Consider the following 18,453-nt stretch of genomic DNA (forward strand, 5'->3'; position numbering starts at 1 on the left):
TAAGTAGAATATAATTATAATAATTGGAGCAATCAGTAAAATTACATATAATAATCTTCTCTTTGTACTCTTCAGCCTTGTCATCAGTTTGGTGGATAGCTGGTCAATGAAATTAGGAAAGCTATTTTCAAAAGTGCATGAAGTAGAAAAGTCTTAATTTAATATTTCCTAGTTCTAATTACAGTGATTGATGGAGGTGTTGCATGATCATATAGAACTGGTCAGAATTTAGAATTGCCTTTCCTCTGAAGGTCAAGTGGTCTACAAGTGGGAAAATGTATATTCTCTCAAAATCCTTAAATATTTTCAAGATACATATATTTCTCATATAACTTTCTATACTGTACATAGCAGAATTGACAATAACATTTTTTGTAATGATAAGCATGTGGCTACAGAGTTCTGGAAATGAGGCTAGTATAATAGGGAAACTAAATTTTAAATTTTATTTGTTTAATTTAAATGTAAATATAAAGGACATGTGACTTGTGGCTACCATGTTGGACAGTATAGACTTTATTATATATATTTTTAAATACAAACCTTAAATTTAAGTAAACAAATAAACATTTATGGTGTCACTGTAAACTGGGTAAAATAATTATGGTGCCTTCAGTCTGTTTCTTATGTCAGTTTAAATGAAAATTTCCCTGATTCTGTTTTCTGAAGATAGTATGACATGTATTATTTTGTTTTTATTTTTCTCATTAAACTTTTGTTTTTAATGGGTTTCAAAATTCTGTCACAGATTTTTTATAATTTCCATTAAAAAGAGCTAGTTTTAAAAACTAATGACTTAAAACTGCTGCACACACACACACACACACAAAGACAAATGTTCCACAAAACATTCTGCTTTCCTTTTGAAGGTTTTACAATGCATTGGTATCATTAACTGGTCTTTTACCATTAAATTTAATGGCCAATTGACAAAAACAGTTCTGAGACCATTCTTCCACCACTGATTAAGACTATGGTGGCAAGTATTGGGTTGCTATTCATTTAGGTTTTGAGCTTTCTGGGTAGGCTTGGTGACCTTGCCAGCTCCAGCTGTTTTCCTTTCCACTACTTGATGACACCCACAGCAACCATCTGTCTCATATCACAAACAGTAAATAGCCCAGAGGAGGATAGTCAGAGAAGCTCTCAACACACATAGGCTTGCCAGAACCATATCAATGATGGTAGCATCACCAGATTACAAGAACATGGGTCTATCTTACAGCTTTTCTCCAGAAGGATGATCCATCTACTCCTATATCTCAGCAAAGTTTCAAGCAATGTGAGCTGTGTGACAATCTAGCACAGGTGCATATCCAGCACTGATTTGTCCTGGATGGTTCAGGATAATCACCTGAGCCATGAAGCCAGATGCTTCTATTGGTGGGTCATTTTTGCTGTCACCAGCCACCTTACCATGATGAACATCATTGACAGATACATTCTTTTTTTAATTTTTAAAAATATTTAATTTGTTTATTCATGAAAGACACACAGAGAGAGGTAGAGACATAGACTCCTCCAGTGGAGCCTGATGTGGGACTCGACTCTGGGTCTCTGGGACCATGGCCTGAGCTGAAGGCAGATGCTTAACCACTGAGCCACCCAGGTGTTCCTGATAGATACATTCTTGACACCGAAGCACACATTGTTCCCAAGAAAAGTCTCACTCAAGCTTCATGGTGCATTTCAACACACTTGACTTCAGTTGTAACATTGATTGAAGCAAAGCTGACCACCATGCTGGGTTTAAGAACACCAGTCTCTACTTGAGCCCACAAGGAGAGTACCAATACCACCAATTTTGTCGACGTCCTGGAGAGGCAGACATGAGGGCTTGTCAATTGGATGAGTTTATGGCAGAATGCAATCCAGAGCTTCAAGCAGCATGATTCCACTGGCATTGCCATATTTAGGGGTAACTTTCTATATTTTGAACCAAGACATGTTAGTATTTGGCTCCAGCATGTTGTCACCATTCCAAACAAAAATTAGTACCAATGCTACTGTGTCAGGGTTGTACACTTCCTTAATGAATTCCTGTGTCTCTTCTAGCTGTAGGTGGCTCAGTGGAATCCATTCTGTTAATACCAATAATTAGTTGTTTCACACCAAGTGTGTAAGGCAGAGGGGTATGTTCATGGGTCTTCCCATTCTTGGAGATACCTACTTCAAATTCACCAACACCAGCAGCAACAATCAGGCCATCACAGTCAGCTCAAGAAGTGCCTGTAATCATGTTTTTGATAAAGTTTCTGTGTCCTGAGGCATCAAAGACGGTCACGTAATACTTGCTATTCTAAAATTTCCACAGGTATATATCAATGGTGATACTATGTTCACATTCAGCTTTCAGTTTACCTAAGACTCAGGCATACTTGAAGGAGCCCTTTCCCATCTCAGTAGCCTCCTTCTCAAATTTTCCAGTGGTCCTTTTGTTATTCCCACCACATTTGTAGAGCAGATGACCAGAAGTGATAGACTTGCCCAAACCTACATGTCCAATGATGCCATGAGAATTTTCCTTTCCCATTTTGTTTTACATTTATTTATTTTAAAGATTTGATTTATTCATGTTCGAGAGAGAGAGAGAGAGAGAGAGAGAACGAGGCAGAGACACAGGCAGAGGGAGAAGCAGGCTCCATGCAGGGATCTCCAGGATCACGCCCTGGGCTGAAGGCGGCACCAAACCACTGAGCCATCTGGGCTGTCCGCAGTTTGTTTTACATTTAGTGGTAGTTTACATGACACCTGCGTTCTGGTGGCAAATTGTTGTGAAAAGGAAAACACATCTTATTTTTTAAAAAAATATTTTAAAAGAGTTCATTTATTTATTTGAGAGACAGAGTGAGCATGAGAGAGAGAGCAAGCGAGCATGAGTCAGGGGAGGAGCAGAGGGAGAAGCAGACTCCCTGCTGAGCAGAGAACCCAATGTGGGGCTAGATCCCAGGGCTCCAGAATCATGACCTGAGGTGAAAGCAGATGCTTAACCAACTGAGCAATCCAGGCACCCTGGAAACACATAATATTTTTAAAACGGTTTTGTTCACAATGTGAATGTTTAATTTTTTTTAAATGCAGTAAGGCAGCATATAGTTTTGATGTAGTGTTCAATAATTCATCAGTTGTATGTAACACACAGTACTCATCACATCATTTAGTACAGCATTTGAAGTGTCCTTTTGGTAGTAATAAGTAGATTTTATCATTTAATAATTTTACATTGCTGGTGCCCCTTCTCATTCATCTATATGATAGTATTCTCCCCATCGAGAATTCCTTTGAGGTATACATACAAAATTGTCTTTTTTGTTTAAATTTTATTTAGAGTATTTTTTATGTTTGAGATAACACACATACAAAATAAATGAGTATATATGTATAACATAACTAGATATACATAGCTAGTTTTTACAAAAATATGAATGCATAACAATTTCAGTGCTATATATCTTTACCATTAGACAGCTTTTTGGGGGACTGGGTAGTACAAAATAATAAACCTTTATTTAGACTAGGGATAAGGGGGCTTAAGCATGTTGAAATCATTCAAACTCTGAAAGGTATTATTTTTTTACTAAGGAGAAGAAAATATAACCTTCAGAGCAACTTCTTGCAAGGTGTACTTTGGGCCATTGAGTATAGGCATATAAATTCTCTTTTTTCATATTTTCTTATTTGTAAGTGAGTCTTCCCAATTAGCCATATTGCCACAGTGGAGATGTTGAGCATTTATGAAGAAATCCCTCCTCCAAAACTTTTCTGTGTAAGTCCAACTACATATTAACTTACAGAGAAACGTTTACTTTGAGAATCATCTGAACCAATGACAAAGCCACAATTAGAGGTATTCCTTGGGATTGACATTCAAGAATAAGTTGCTTTTTTGGAGCAAGCTTTTTTTTTAAAAAAAATAGGGACAAATTCAAGTGAATTTATGAGAATAATGGACACTTGCAGAAATTCTGAGGTGTGTGGTGGTTACAAATATGATTCCTTTTTAACTTGTCTGAGCCTAAGCCACAAAATCAAAGCAGAATTTTAAGAATTTGAGGTTATTTGCAGCTTTCTTTATATGAGTGTATCTCTTCCAAAAACTATCCAGTCTGTTCTCTAATTCATGTAACTTTTCTCAGTTTAGTTATATTCAACATTAAGTACATACTGTATGTTCAGGAGGAATAAAAGTACAAATATGTATTTCTAGACATTGTATTTTCATCGTAACTATCTTTAATAGACTAAAAGCTCTTTAAAGGCTATGACTAGATCCATTATTTAATAGGTAACCTAAACCCTCCATACACTGCAATGTATATTGACAAAGGAAGGCTGCAAAGAAATGCATTGGATGATAATCAAGTTTTCTTGACTAAATGTCGAAGACTTCATTGGTATCATTTCACCAAATGGAATGGGAATTAAGCTTGTCCTTATTTAGATTCAAGTCCCATTGACTAACATATAAGGTTGTCACTGAACAAAAGGTTCAGAATTTTCCTTTTGTGATTAATTTCTGGTTGGGAAAAAAATCACATCATAAAGTATTTTACCCAACTTTCTACCTACCATTCCTCTTTTGCCATTTTGGGGGGTAGAACAGATAGCATTAATGGTACTGTTGGGAGTAAGGGAATCAGATATTTAATGCTTTTCATATTATTTCAAATGACCCTTTAAATGTCTGCTTTGGGAATGAAACTCATCATTCTGTGAAGGTAATACAGGAAATATTTTATCTCAGTTGCAAACAAAGTACCCCCTGGCACAAGACTTTTAAAATCTTTGGCATTAAACCTCCTGAAACCCATCTGTGTTGAAAATTAATTTTTTGCTTTGGGGCATATTATATTTACATGTTTTCTTTTTATTTCACAATATTTAATCTAGTGAGAAAATAGTTTCTTAGGCCAAGCATAGAATTTAGCTCACAGGTTGCAAGGTGGGGAAATCTCTGCAATGTAAAACCACAACTGAGCATATTATTTATAACAGGAATCATTTTAAAAGAGCAAATACATGGTGATTTCCTCGTATTTTTCATGGTTTAATTATCTTGTGAAACTTATTTAACCAAATACATTAAATTTCAATGAAAAATTGATGAAAATATTCATATAATTGTGTATTCAAAATTCTTCATTCAATGGACAACTCTGTAATCCTCAGGTTTATCTGAAAAGCAGTATCCATGACTTTGCCTATTTTCTGAGTAGAATAAAGCTGCACTGAAGAATGCTTATCTGCTCTCTTTTTCTTTACTTGTATTGTTGTAAACCTGTGGCTTTCAGCAGAACTTTTGTTCTGCTTTTGTCCCCGAGGGGATATTTCTTTTGGCAATTTCTGGAGGAGTTTTTAGTTGTCATGATTGCGAAACAAGTTGCTACTGTCATTTATTGAACAGAGGCCAAGCATACTGCTAAACATCCTAAAATGCATAGGACATCCCCACAGAACAGAGAATTATCCCGTGCAAAATGTCACTAATTTATGTCAACCAATTATGCTGCACATTTCTGTATCCAAATACTAGTTTCTCTCATAAACCGACCCATAGACTTCTTTTTTATTGAGGCTTTATTTAAATTCCAGGTAGTTAACATAGAGTATATTAGTTTCAGGTGTACATAATAGTGATTCAATACTTCCATAAACACCTGGTGATCATCACAATAAGTGCACTCCTTAAGTCCCCATCACCTGTTTAACCCATTCTACCACCCATCTCCCCTCTGATAACCATCGGTTTGTTCTCTATAGTTAAGAGTCTATTTTTTTTGGTTTGCTTCTCTCTCTTTTCCTCTTGCTCATTTGCTTTGTTTCTTAAATTCCACATATAAGTGAAATCATATTATTTTTTCTGTTTGACATATTTCCCTTAGCATAATCATCTCTCTCTCCATCCATGTTGTTGCCAATGAGAAGATTTCATTCTTTTTATGGCTAATATTCCATTGAATATATATCCCACTTCTTCTTTATCCAATTCATCAGTCAATGGACACTTGACCTGTTTCCATAATTTGGATATTTTAGATAATATTGCTATAAATATTGGAGTGCATGTATCCCTTTGAATAAGTGTTTTTGAATTCTTTGGGTAAATTGCTAGTAGTGCAATTGCTGAATCTTGGAGTAGTTCTATTTTTAACTTTTTGAAAAGAGTTCCATACTGTTTTCCAGAGTGGCTGCACCATTTTGCATTCCCATAAACAGTGCAGGGGGTTTCCCCCTTCTTAACATCCTTGCCAACATCTGTTGATTCTTGTTTTGTTGATTTTAGCCATTCTGAGAGGTGTTAGGTGATATCTCATTATAGTTTTCATTTTTATTTCCTTGATGATCATTGATGTTGCTCATCTTTTCATGTGTCTGTTGGCCATCTGTATGTCTTCTTTGGAAAAATGTCAATTCATGTCTTCTGTTCTTTTTAAAAATTGGGTTATTCAATTTATGGGTGTTGAGTTTTATAACTTCTTTATAGATTTTGGATACTAACCTGTTATCAGATATGTCATTTGCAAATATCTTTTCCCATTCTGAAGTTTGCCTTTTCATTTTCTTAATTATTTCCTTCACTGTGCAGAAGCTTTTTTATTTTGATGAAGTCTCAGTAGTTTATTTTTGGTTTTGTTTCCCTTGCTTCAGGAGACATTTCTAATAAGTTGTTAAGGCTAATGTCAAAGAGGTTACTATCTGTATTCTCCTTTAGGGCTTTTATAGTTTTAGGTCTCACATTAAGGTATTTTATCCATTTTGAATTTATTTTTGTGTATGACATAAGAAAATGGTGCAGTTTTGCATGTTGCTGTCCAGCATGTTGCTGTCCAGTTTTCCAATACCATTTGTTGAAGAAGACTGTTTTTTTTCCCATTGGATACTCTTTCCTTCTTTGTTGAAGATTAGTTGACCATATAGTTGTGGGTCCATTTCTGGGCCTTCTATTCTGTTCTATTGATTATGTACCTATTTTTGTGCCAGTACAATAGTGTCTTGATCAATAAAGCTTTGTGATATAACTTGAAGTCTGGAATTGTCATGCCTCTAGCTTCAGCTTCACTTTTCATTTTGAAGGTTGCTTTGGCTATTCAGGGTCTTTGCAGTTCCATACACATTTTAGGATTGTTTGTTCTAGTTCTGTGAAAACTGCTGGTGGTATTTTTATAGGGATTTCAATAAATGTGTGTATTGCTTTGGGTTGTATAGACATTTTAACAATATTTGTTCTTCCAATCCATGAACATGGAATGTCTTTCCATTTCTTGTATCATCTTCAGTTTCTTTCATTATTGTTTTATAGTTTTCAGGGTAAAGGTCTTTCACCTTTTTGAATAGGTTTATTCCTAGATATTTTATTGTTCTTGGTGCAATTGTAAATGGGATCAATTCATTGATTTCTCTTTCTGCTGCTTGGTTATTGATATATAGAAATGGAATGATTTTCTTCATGTTGATTTTGTATCCTACGACTTTGCTGGATTCATTTATCAGTTCTAGCAGTTGTTGTTTTTTTTTTTTGGGGGGGGGGAGTCCTTGGGGTTTTCTATATACAGTATCATGTCATCTAAAAACAGTGAAACTTTTACTTCTTCTGGTCCAATCTGTATATCTTTTATTTTTTCCTGTTGTCTGATATGTGGCTAGGACTTCTAGTATTGTGTTAAATAACAGTGGTGAGACTGGACACCCCTCTGTTATTCCTGACCATAGAGAAGCGCTCAGGTTTCCCCCACTGGGGATGATATTAGCTATGGGTTGTTCATACATGGCCTTTATTATGTTGAGGTATATTCCCTCTATCCCTACGTTTTTGAGGGTTTTTATCATGAATGGATGCTGCACTGTGTTAAGTGCTCTTTTGCACCTATTGAAATGCTTGTAGGATTCTTATCCTTTCTTTTATTAATGTGGTGTATCACATTAATTGATTTGTGCAATTGGACCACTCTTGCAACCCAGGAATAAATCACACTTGATCATGCTGAATCAATTTTTTAAATATATTGTTGGATTCAGTTTGCTAGTATTTTATTGAGGATTTTTGCATCCATGTTCATCAAGGATATTAACCTGTAGACCTCTGTTGGTTTTGGTATGAGGGTAATGCTGGCCTCATTGAATGAATTTGGAATTTTTCCTCTATTTCTAATTTTGGGAATAGTTTGAGAAGAATAGGTATTAACTCTTCTTTAAATGTTTGGTAGAATCCCCTTGGGAAGCCATCTGGCCCTGGACTTTTGTTTGTTGGGGTGCTTTTGATTACTGATTCAATTTCTTTGCTGGTTATTAGTCTGTTCAAGTTTTATATTTTTTTCTGTTTTAGTTTGGTAGTTTACATGTTTGGAGGAATTTATCCATTTCTTCGAGGTTGTTCATTTTGTTGGCATATATTTTTCATAATATTCTCTTACAATTATGTATTACTGTGGTGTTGGTTGTTATTTGTCTTCAGTCATTTGTGATATTACTTCTTTGGGGCCTTTTCTTTTCTTTTTGATAAGTCTTACTAGAGGCTTATCAATTTTATTATTTTCTTTCAAAGAACCAGCTCCCTTGTAAGTTAAGGATTTCTTTTGTCTTGCTGCTTTTAAGTTGTTTTTCTTTGTCTCTACATTTTGCAAATTTAATGACAATACATATTGGTGCTGACTTGCTTTTGTTGACTTTGATCAACAGGAGTTCTCTGCCTCCTGGATCTGGATGTCCGTTTCCTTCCCCAGATTAGGGAAGTTTTCAGGTATTATTACTTCAAATAATACCTTAATCTCTCTTCTTCCTATGACATGAATGTTATTATGTTTTATGGAGTCACTGAGTTCCCTAACTCTGTTCTCACGTTGCATAATCCTTCTGTCCTTCTTTCATTCAGGTCCATTATTTTCCATTATTTTGTCCTCTAGCTCACTAATTTGTTCCTCGGTTTCTTCCATCCTGCAGTTCATTCCATCAAACCTGTTTTAAACCTTGTTTATTGCCTTCTGCATCTCTGGTTGATGTTTTTAACTCTCTTGTCTCTGTGGTAAAGGTCTCACTGATGTCTTCTTTTCTCAAGCTCAGTGAGTAACGTTATGATTGCTGCTTTACATTCTCCATCTGGCATGTTACTTATATCTGTTTTGCTTAGATCTCTGGCTGTGACAGTTTCTTGATCCACTTGTGATAAATCCCTCTGTCTTGGCATTTTTGTCTAAGTCTCTGTCTTCTTCTCTGTGTTAGAAAAGCCAGTATGTCTACTGCTCTTGAAAGTAATGGCCTTTGGAAGAAGAAGTCATGTAGTGCCCAGGGCCTGGTGCTTCAGGGAGTGTCTCCAGTGTGTGCTGTGTATGCTCTGCTGTTGTGTTTTGGCTGCTCTATCCTCCAGGCTAGTCATCTGCAGCAGCTTTCCTTGCCTGCAGTGGGCAGTGTTTATTGCATGGCCTGAATGTGGTGAGTTTTAATGAGGCATTCTCTGGTCTGCTCCTGAAATGAGATCTGACACCAAGTCCATCAGAACCGAGGCCCTGCAGAACTCTCTGGTCAGGAAATGTGGTGTGGGTAGGGGTTTGTGCTGGTCTTCTAGGGTGAGGGACCCACTGTGCTTGGATTGAGGCAAGTTTGACTGAGAAGGGCAGTCCCGCCAGAGGGCAGGGGTGGGTGGTGAGACCTGGTGTAAGCAAGTTAGACAGCCAGTGTCACTGTTGTGCTGCTTCCCACAGGTGGCTCTGTGTTTATGCTGATGGGCAGGTGAGGGAAGTGGTGGCAGCCAGCTCTTTTGTTCCCACAGAGGCTTCTCTGTGAACACTGCCTCTGAGAAGAGGAAATAATCTATGCCCTGTGCGCCCCAGGCATTCTCCTCAGATGGCTGTTTCCAAGAGGTCTGCCTCGGGATTGTCTGGCTGCCTTCTCTCCAGGAGCAGGGCAGTGCCCTCCAGCCTCTATCCCAGCAAAGCCTTCTGACCTTTAGAACTGTAGGCTTTAAGCCCTGCTGGTTGTAAGAACTCATGAAATTCAGCCCCTCTCATTTTCCAAGCCAGTGGCTTTGGGAAAACATTTTCCTTGTGCATTCCCCTGTGTGTGAGCCCAGAGTCCTCCTACTCTGCCGCCATCTTACTCTCCTCCCCCATAGACTTCTTTATCCAAAACGACAGAGGTGCTAATTATCACTACCATGCCAATCATATTACAATATTTGAATGTATGAAATCAACATGTTGTATACCTGAAATTTATGCAATATTATAGGTGAAATATATTTTTTAAAATATCAAAGTAAATGCAATCTTTAAAAAATATTAGGAAAAATCAGAGACGATGACTTTCTTTTCAGGAAATTAAAAAAGAAATTCAAATCTGGAGGCTCTTTGAAATCCATAGATCAAAATCCCAGAAGAATATAGGGCTAGTTAAATATGTGACATACATATACATCTATTGCCTAAGGATGATTTATATTATGATGATTATGAAAAGTAAAATAGATTATTTGTATTTAGTTTTTACATCAAAAGCTGCTCCATAAGTTAGATTGGCTCTCTTTCAGATTCTTGTTAGACATTAATCAGTTCTGTGGCTGTAGAGTACTTAGCCATGCTATGTCTCAAGTTCCTCATCTGGAAAATGGAATACTAAAAATTACCAGAGTCATTGTACAAATCAAATGAAATAACAATTGTTTAAGCATCAAAAGAATAGTTGCAGCCCTTGTAATATTGTTAACTTTACTGTAATCTATGTTTTCATGACCGGTAACCCACATATATAGAATGTAATATATTAGTATATTTATATCGATATATTAACTATAATATATGACTAATGAATGCACATCAAACCGAGGTGTGCCTGTAAGACCTATACTGTAGTGTATATATAGTTGAGAACTTTTATTACCCAACATATAGCATAGTAATATAGATATATTTGTTAAGATTTAGGTAAATTTATAGATTTGATATCCCTAATAAAATTATTAATGGAAGTAAGGAGTCTATAAAATATAATCCAACTTTTTGGGATTAGTGTAATAGAGGACAGCTATAAGTCTTTTTTTCCCAATACCTCTGTTCCTTCATATATTTTGGCTACAGAAAAGCAATGAATGAAAAAGGACTTTTTCTTGTTGATAAATCTGGTAACTAAATATTCTTAGAAGGAATTACAAAATGTATTCAAATTCACACAAATAAAGGGTTGCATCAGAGCAAAGCTCCACAAATTATGCATTTAAAATTTTGACAACTTCAGAAGTCCACCAGTTCTCATTATCAATGTGTTTCTATACTTGTGATACTAAAGGCTGATTTAATTGTCCAAGGAATTATTTTTCAAGTAAACACTATCAGAGTTCTCTTCACGTTTTAGAGTACTGAATATCTCATTTATTTCTTGATGAAACTATGTCATAGTCTCTCTTCAACATATTCCTTATGTTAACTTGTCAGGGGGAGAATTTACTTTTCTATTTTTTTTATATTTTATTCATTTATTCATGAGAGACACAGACAGAGGGAGAAGCAGGCTCTCTCTGGGGAGCCTGATGTGGTCCTCAATCCCAGGACCCCGGATCACGCCCTGAGCAGAAGGCAGACCCTCAACCACTGAGCCACCCAAGCGTCCCACTTTTCTATTATTTTTATCACATCATAAACTCATATCTAATTTTCTACTGCTATCATCTTACTTATCTTTTAGTGTTACTGCTTACAGTTTTCTTCAGACAGCAAATGACTGTATTCAGCATTTTCCTCTAAAGATATTCTATTTGTTTTAATGCACATACTAAATTTATATTATTTGGATGATGCCAACCCTAATATCATGTGAACCTAAGGCTTTCCAGAAGAAGTTTGGATTCATTAATGATACTAGAATACTAAATAATGAAATACAGCATATGATTTCTGTATGGTACTCAAATATGCCAAAACTTAAAACACGCACACAGGTTTCAATGATAGAATAAATGCTGGAAATAAAACATACTTGACTTATAATGGAGTCTAGCTTCTTAGAATTTTAGTAAATTTAGTTAATAAATGTAATAAATTATATACACAAGACATTTTATAAATTCTGATGTCAGAAAACACATTCTATTCTAATTTCAGAAAAATCATTGTAAATTAAATCACTTCCTCCTTTGTAGATTGTTATGGACTGAATGTTTGTGTTCCCTCAAAATTCATTTGTTGAAACCCTAACCCCCATTGTGGTAGTACTAGGATGTGAGACCTTTGGGAGGTGATTGGGTCATGAGGATAAAAACTCTCATAAGTGAGATTAGTGCCCTGATTAAAAAAAGATCCTAGAGATGTCTCTCACTTTCCACCATGTGAAAACAAGGAGATTTCAGCAGTCTGCATCTCAGAAGAGGGCTCTCAATAGAACCCGACCATGGTACAAAATGATATCAGTGTATGAGCATCTAGAATTGTGAGACATATATTACTGTTGTTTAAAAGCCACTCAGTCTATGGTATTTTGCTATAGCAGCCCAAACTGACTAAAACAGAGATATTTTAAATTATCATGACATTAATGAACTAATATTTTAGTTATTTTAGTCAAAGCATGTGAAAAGTTGCTTAAAAAAAATTCAAAATGTTATATGTAATGGTGATAATAACCATAGCAATAATATATATTAAATCAGTAATATAGCTCATATTTAATAGCAGGCTCCATTTTAGTTATGGGAAGGAATTGCTCTGAATTTGACCATTGCATTGAAAATAATGAAGTATTACAACTACAGTGAGCTAAGCTACATAATCAGATTAGCTTTCAAGTGCTGCGTACTGTAGAACAGTTTCAAGAATATTGAATGGAGATATACTTGTTAAACTAAAATTTTGGAATGGGCAAAATTGAATCTCTTTGATCCCTGAAGTTTCCAAAATCTCATAAGCATTTTGAGGACAATGTACATGGAGAAGGAAAAAAGAAAAGCCTGAGGAATGTGATAGCCATTATTCAAGAATTCCTTTAAAAATATCATGTTGAAATGCTTCTTGTGCTAGTGAAATTTGATTTTTAAAAGCATACTTTTGTGCTCACTTCAGCAGCACATATACTACAACTGGAACAATACAAAGATTAGCATGAACCCTGTGCGAGGATGATATACAAATTTGTGAAGCATTCCATATAATTTTTTTTAATAATTTAAAAAGTACCTTAATATTTTATGAAATTTTGATAGTAGAACTGTTGATCCTAGATTAAGTACATATTTATTAAAGGCATTGTACTGTTTAATTAGGAAGAGACTTTTGTGCTTACTCTTGTTTTCTTGTTCTCTAGTCTAGGAATCAAGAAGCAAAATTTTCTTCCTTAAGGCTATAATTTCTGGTGGAGATATTTCACCTACATAGTTCCTTGTTAGAGATGTGCATAAGAAGAGCATGGCTATATGGTCTACTTCTGTTAAATGTCTGTGATATTTTGCTATGAATATGATGGAAAAAATATACAGCTTTGCCTGCGTTGAAGCAGCCCTTCAAGTGTGCACCATGGGTTTGAATTTGAATTGAATTTCCAATTTTGAAAGATATAAAAGGACCTCTTAGTGACGGAGTTAACATTTAGAACAACTTGTAGTTGTTGCATTATCCAGATTATTAAAACATATTCTGTGAAATCTTAAATACAGTAGAAATTTTTAACTCTAAATGAATAACGGAAGTTTGTATTTTAGGAAGGAATTTGCATCTCTTTAATTTATTTAAAAGTCAAAGTGGTCTGATGACTTAAGAAAATTTAATGTAGCTGCTATTTGATCACATTTTCCTCAGGTCTTTTCCCAGAAACACAAATGATCTCAACACATTAAAATCATACAATTTATTTCCAGAATGATTTTAATATTTAATTCCCAATTTGAATTTATCTCATGATCTCTAAATCTTTATCTCATGATCTCTAAATCTTTGTATTTAAATCTTGGTAATTTAATATAATATTTAATTACATTTATTTTGTATAAATTATATTTATGTTATATAAAATATAATACAATATTTGTTAAATAGTAATTTACATGAGTCTGACTTCATCTAACCCCTCTCTAGATTCATCAGGTATATGCCTTATCTTGTCTTGCTATATAGGTCTTTTTTCAGTCTGTTTCTTGCTCCCTCTTGTCAGAAGGCCTGGAACATTATTCTGTCCCTTTTTTACTTGGTTAATTCCTATTCACTCTTCAGATAATAGCTCAATTATCTTCCTATCAGTGAAGTCTTCCCTGAGCTAAGTAAAATCTTCTTATTGTCTTCTTTTCATAACATATATTTACAGTTGAAAAATTTCCATTTTGTAGATAATTATTTCCTTTATGTCTGTATCTTCCCTACTATTCTGTGTATACCATGACATAGGGATTGTGATAGGTTATCTTCATCATTTAACCCCTAGTTCCCAGCATAATGCCTGGCACATAGTTGGTACTTATTGTTGAATGGGTGAACTAAACTTGAAACTAGAAATAACCATACTATTTACTTCCCTGTAAGTTCTTTTGGAAATTTCTGTATTCTCCAGCAGATTACATAAATCTCTGAGAGCTAGAATTGTGAGGTATGCAGGGTTTTCTTGCAGTGCTTAACATAGTACATTGTATGTAGAAACTATTTGATAAAAGGTTAATACATGTTCAGATGGCAAGAATAAGTAAAAACTATATGGTTTAAAGTTTATGTATTTAATTCACCTCACCCCATTTACAGATGAAAATCAAGAAAAATAGTAATTTTTATACTAATTCTCACCCCTGACATTTATTTCCAGTGTCTCTTAGGTTAACATAGAAAATATAGCTGTCAGAGGAGTGCTAAGTAAGAGTAAGCAAAAAGAAATTCTCATCTACACTTTCTGGTGTAAGCATAGTGTATCAACATGTATGTATATGTACACTTATAGCTTACTCTTGAAGTAGGCACAATCAGCAGCCGCCTAGGGGGATGTATGTCAGGGGCCTTCAAAAATGCCTAAACACAACATAATGTTCCTTGTCTGATCTGGTCCCAGATCTAAAATTCTCACAGTAATTTCTTTTTTTTTATTTTTAATTTTTATTTATATATGATAGTCATCACAGAGAGGCAGAGACACAGGCAGAGGGAGAAGCAGGCTCCATGCACCGGGAGCCCGACGTGGGATTCGTTCCCGGGGCCTCCAGGATCCCGCCCTGGGCCAAAGGCAGGCGCTAAACCGCTGCACCACCCAGGGTTCCCCTCACAGTAATTTCTTATTTCATTAGGTAGCCAGAGATGTCTGTTAACAGGATGTCAATTTTGTTCTATGAGGTTACTGCATAGCAGCAGTGGTTGTTTACGCTTGACTTAGGTTAGTGTAACAATAAGCCAACAAAGGGTTAACTTTCGATGAAAGTGAAGAGATCAGCTAGTGTCACTAATTTCACACTTCTCAGGTTGTGGCATGGATTAGAGAATGAAAGATTGTGGAGAATGGAGGCAATAATTAGGGAGCATTTGACGAGAGGAGAAACAATGATAGGAAGGTCAAGCACAAAATTTGGAACCATGAGCTAAGGAATTAAAATTCTAGTTCTATAATCTCCTAGACCAATGATTTTGGGAGAGTTACTTAATCCCTAAAAATCAGTTAGTCAATATTAAATGCCATACAAAAACATTGAAAATTATTTCTAAGTAGCAAATGCAGTATTAGTTGAACCTAAAAAAAAAATTCATCTATTTTACCATTTATCAAGTGTAATAGTTATTCCTATAATATCAATTCAAGATAATATTGGACACCAACATTTCCTGGCTAATTTGAATCTCAACTAAGCTAATTGAGCAGCAACAATTATGCAGAAACTAATCAACAAGGATCTTCGAGTGCTTAGTCTGTACCTCATACAAGGTACTATGAAAAGAATGAAGTAAAATTCTTCCCTATAAAGAACTTAATATGGGATCTAGGAGGTAGATTTGGTGGACATGGAGAAATAATTCACAATTATTCGTTCAACAAGTTTATTGAATTTTATCATCATACCAAGCATAGTTTAGGCACTAAGATACCAATATGAGAAATTGAGACTCTCTTGAAGTGTAAAATTTATAGAGAAGGGAGACAATAGATTAAAAATAAATCTATAATAGCTAAGTGGAGATAAGCAGTATAAGGAAAAATAGAGTAGGGAGAAAGGAATAAAGAGTGACAGGGGAGCAGCCCCGGTGGCTCAGCGGTTTAGCGCCGCCTTCAGCCCAGGGCGTGATCCTGGAGACCCGGGATCGAGTCCCACATCAGGCTCCCTGCATGGAGCCTGCTTCTCCCTCTGCCTGTGTCTCTGCCTCTCTTCTCTGTCTCTGTGTCCTTCATGAATAAATAAATAAAATCTTTAAAAAAAAGAGTGATGGGAGTGATTTTATATAGGGTGGTAAAAAATTATCTCTATGTCAAGAATGCATTGGAGCTGACATCCAAAGAAGTGAGCAAACAAGACACATAAATGTCTGGGGGAAAGATGTCAAGCAGAGGAAAAACCAGTGCAAATGTCCTGAAGCAGGTGCATGCCTGGCATGTTTAAGGAATAACCAGGAAGTCATTGTAGCTGGAATGAAGAAGGAAAAGAAGTTAGGATGGTAGCAGAGGGGTAAAATGATATAGCCTTATATGGATTATTTTATAGACCAGGGGCCATCGGGATTCTTCAAGTGTTGAATGCATGATCTGATGTATATTTTATAAGCATCACTTTGGCTTCTGTGTGAAGAATAAAGTGATAACTGAAAAAGAGTGGAAGCAGAGGGACTAATTAAGAAGCAATTTCATTAGTCCAGGTAAGAGATGATGGTGGGTGGGACGCCTGGGTGGCTCAGTGTTGAGTGTCTGCCTTCAGCTCAAGGCCTGATCCCAGGGTCCAGGATTGAGTCCCACATCAGGCTCCTTGGGGGGAGCCTGCTTCTCCCTCTACCTTTGTCTCTGCCTCTCTTTGTGTGTCTCTCATGAATAAATAAAATCTTTTTTTAAAAAGAGATGAGGGTGGGTTGGAGTAGGCTGTTACGAAGGTTGTGAGAAGAGCTCATTTATAAGTATACTAAAATATAGGGCAAACTTAATCTGTTGTTAGACATCCTGTGAGATGTATGAGAGAGTCAAAGATGACTTCAAAGTTTGGAGGGGGCCATCAAATACTTGGATTTATAATGTGCTGTTTGTGATGCTTATCAGGCATCCAAAAGATGTATTTGGATGGTGGATAAGTACAGGAAAAGTTCTCCATATCATTATCAAGGGAATGTAACTATAATCATGAAATTTTACCATATAACCATTTTAATAGCAAAAATTAAAAACACTGAGAAAGTTATAACAAAGATGTGGAACAACTGGAACACTCTTGTCATGCTTATAGGAATGTAAAATGTTATTACTTTGGAAAATAGTTTGCCAGTTTCCTATAAATTTAGACATATACTTATTTTATGACCCAGAATTACTACTGATAGGTATTTGCTCAGGTATTTAAATCAAGAGAAATGAAAACATATGTTCACAGAAAGACCTATGTATGAATATTCATAACAGCATTATTTATAATAGCTAAAACATGAGAACCACTCAAATGTCCATCAACAGGTAAATGGATAAACAAATTGTGGTATATATGGAAAATATATTATTCAGTATTAAAGAGAAATAAATTACTATTTTATACAACAACGGACGAATATTAAAATTATTATGCTGAGATGTTTAAGAGTATTTTATTATACGGTTCCATTTGTATGGAACTCTATAACAGGCAATATTAATCTATAATGACAGAAGGCAGATCAGTGTTTCACCATCCTACTTTATTTGGTCCTGAGAGATTTCCTACAACACAGGAATTTCAGAGATAAACCCAGAACAGTTCCTGGAAGAACAGAACAGGTAATCAATGTGTAGGACTGGGGACAGGGATTGACTAGGAAGGAGCCCAAGGGAACTTTTTCTCTATATTTGGATTGTAAGAGTGGTTGCAAGGGTATATTCATTTGTTAAAGCTCATCAAAATATATACTTAATTGTGAGCATTTTTATTGGATATAAAGTCTATACCAGTAAAGTTTATTAAAGAATAAAACATAAACATCTAGTGGTAAGTTATATAAAATATAACTTTTCTTAAAGCATACGCACTGATATCTTCATTTTTTTTTTTTTTTTTTTGTCGAAAAGAAGTAGTCAAATAAATACTAATGTAAAGAGAATGCTCCTGAAGTGACTCTGATGCTGGATACTTATAAAATCACAAGAATTCTGTCAACTTAAACCTCTGAATGATTGTGGGGGCTTCCTATATGCTTATATTGACTGAAGACTACTAATGCATTTTATCACATTGATGATAAGACCATATCTGATCCTAATTATTTGTCTGGATAAATTAAAAATTGTTCATAGACTATAGAAAATGATAACCAAACATGAAATATTTCTGGGATATGATCACATTTGTAT

General features: G+C 35.4%; 1 non-coding gene and 1 pseudogene across 1 annotated transcript; one reads left to right on the top strand and one right to left on the bottom strand.

The window, feature by feature from the left end:
* Positions 1-994: 994 nt before the first annotated feature.
* LOC140596123 (elongation factor 1-alpha 1 pseudogene) lies at positions 995-2,533 on the bottom strand (annotated as a pseudogene).
* Positions 2,534-13,027: 10,494 nt separating this feature from the next.
* On the top strand, positions 13,028-13,131 carry LOC112934468 (U6 spliceosomal RNA). The gene has a single exon (XR_003237950.1). It is a non-coding gene; the product is annotated as a U6 spliceosomal RNA (small nuclear RNA).
* Positions 13,132-18,453: the final 5,322 nt, after the last annotated feature.

This window comes from Vulpes vulpes, chromosome X (assembly GCF_048418805.1).
Source record: "Vulpes vulpes isolate BD-2025 chromosome X, VulVul3, whole genome shotgun sequence".
In the NCBI taxonomy this organism is placed as follows: Eukaryota; Metazoa; Chordata; class Mammalia; order Carnivora; family Canidae; genus Vulpes; species Vulpes vulpes.